Source organism: Oryzias melastigma, unplaced genomic scaffold (genome assembly GCF_002922805.2).
Source record: "Oryzias melastigma strain HK-1 unplaced genomic scaffold, ASM292280v2 sc00318, whole genome shotgun sequence".
In the NCBI taxonomy this organism is placed as follows: Eukaryota; Metazoa; Chordata; class Actinopteri; order Beloniformes; family Adrianichthyidae; genus Oryzias; species Oryzias melastigma.
The window spans coordinates 3,775-6,439 of NW_023416924.1; positions in this window are offsets into that span (position 1 = coordinate 3,775).

Sequence of the window (2,665 nt, forward strand, 5' to 3'; positions counted from 1 at the left end):
GGCAACACACATTGTTTTGGGGCATAAAATAGCCATAATAGGCCATGTGGCTATAATTTGGTGTGTTAGGGTCTAAAAGGCAGAAATTGTAATTTAAAACCCATAGAGGAGAAACTGGGTATTGACCGGCAACGTTTGGCGCCCCCTGGTGGTGAAAAGTCCTGACCGGGACCCAATATCTCCCCCATTGAAAATGAATAGAAGTCAAAGACTGCGGTAGAGATGGTGGGTCTTGGACCCATTTTCTCTGATTTAACATGGGGCGAGACCCAGTATCTCCTCGTTGCCTCGTAACCCTAATTTTGGGTATCTGGAGGTGATACTGGGTGTCAATACTGAGAAACTGGGTGTTGACATTTTTCTCAATATATATGTGAATTTGAAGAGTTTAAAAAGATTTTGGGGGGTATTTATGGGTCACCCATTACGTTTTGGGGACAATCTAATGACATTTTGAGTTTTTGAGGTGTTTTGGAGACTTAACCCCATCTCAGGTGCATTTACTGGGTATCTGGTGAAGATACTAGTTGTACAAATGAGATACAAGGGGGTTGGAATACTTTTCAATATGTATGTGAATTTGACCAGTTTAAATAGATTGCAAGGGTACTTGTGAGGAGATTCTAGTGATATTTTAATATTCTATTTTAATATTCTCGAGGTGTTTGTACTCATAACCCTAGTTTTGGGGATCTGGATGAGATACTGGGTGTCAATACTGAGAAACTGGGTGTTGAAATTTTTCTTAATATATATGTGAATTTGAAAACTTTAAATAGATGTTGGGGGGTATATATGGGTTGTCCTATATGTTTAGGGGAGATTCTTGTGAAATCTAACATGAAACTTTTTTACCTTTTGAACCTTTTTCCAAAATTGAAAAGGTGAAAGGTGTTTTAATAGGGTTTGAAGACACGTCGAGGTGCTTCCGACCTGCCTAACACGTTCTGTGGAGAATCATAAGATAATGTGCATTTTTGGGATAGAAATCTAACATGAAACTTTTTTACCCTCATTTTACAATAGTTTGATCAAAATAAACTGGGTGACAGAAATGCTGGACTTTTTTCAAAATTCCTTTCTGGGAGTTGTTTTGATGGGGTTTAACCCTTCCAGACGCCAAGGTGGGCAATATCTATTATCGACTGCGCTGTTAAGTGGGGTATAGGTGACCCCGGTCAAAACAGCGACATGCTATATTGAATAATATAAATGGAAAGGTCTAAAAATCATAGGTGCACAACGGAAATGAAATGGATGAGTTTAGTAAAACAACGCAGCGCAAAGAAGAGAGACAAAAAATAAATAAAAACACTAAGTTGGTGGTGTTTCTGTTTTTTTTGTAAAATCGAAGAACCCCTCAGAAGTCATGAGAGGAAGTGAAGGTGTAATACAAAGTCCCCCCTAGTGGTATTGAGAAGAACTGTGCCTGGAATGTATCTTCTGGGGTCAAAATGACATAGGAATACATTGGAGGAAGTGAACGTGTAAACTGCCGCTCCCTACGGGTTGAGGGAAGGCCTGAACCTGGAATGGGAACCCCAGTGGCCATGGGGGAGAATTGAGACTGGAATTTATCTTTTAGGGTCTTTTTTTAAGAAAAAAAAAAAAGAAAAACATGGGGTAATAGTAACCATAAAAGCATTGGTGGAAATAAACGTGTCAGAGGACACCCCCTAGTGACCGTTTGAAGAATTGAGCCTGGTAATTGTCTATTGTCGATAACAGAAAAAACAAAAAAAAGTGGGGTGAAAAGTACCCCGAACTCTTCGGAGGAAGTAGACAGCGAAACCACTCCCCCAAGTGGCCACGGAAAGAACTGAACATGGAAAGGACCCCTACTGGTCGAGGGAGGGACTGACAAGGACAAATGGCGACCCCCGGTGGACGTGCAGAGAAAGATACATTTTGAGGGTGTTTCTGGTGCCCCCAAGTGGCCACAGAAAGAACTGAAAGTGGAAATGACCCCTAGTGGTCGAGGGAGGGACTGACAAGGACAAATGGCGACCCCGGGTGGAAGCAGAGAAAAATACATATTTTGGGGGTGTTTCTGGCGCCCCCATGTGGCCACGGAAAGAACTGAACATGGAAAGGACCCGTAGTGGTCGAGGGAGGAACTAGCAAGGACAAATGGCGGCCCCCGGTGGAAGCGGAGAGAAAGACATTTTGGGGGTGTTTCTGGTGCCCCCAAGTGGCCAAGGAAAGAACTGAACACAGAAGACCCGTAGTGGTCGAGGGAGGGACTGACAAGGACAAAAGGCGACCCCTGGAGAAGCGGAGAGAAAGACATTTTGGGGGTGTTTCTGGCGCCTCCAAGTGGCCACGGAAAGAAGTGAACATGGAAAGGACCCTTAGTGGTCGAGGGAGGGACTGACAAGGACAAATGGCGACCCCCGGTGGAAGCGAAGAGAAAGACACATATTGGGGGTGTTCTGGCACCCCCAAGTGGCCACGGAAAGAACTGAATATGGAAAGGACCCCTAGTGGTCAAGGGATGGACGAACAAGGACAAATGGCGACCCCGGGTGGAAGCGGAGAGAAAGACACATTTTGGGGGTGTTTCTGGCGCCTCCAAGTGGCCATGGGTGATAGAAGAGGACTCTTTTGATATTGCCTGATTTGACTGGTATTGAGAGTGATTGCTCAGCGTTACTGTTTAGTGATA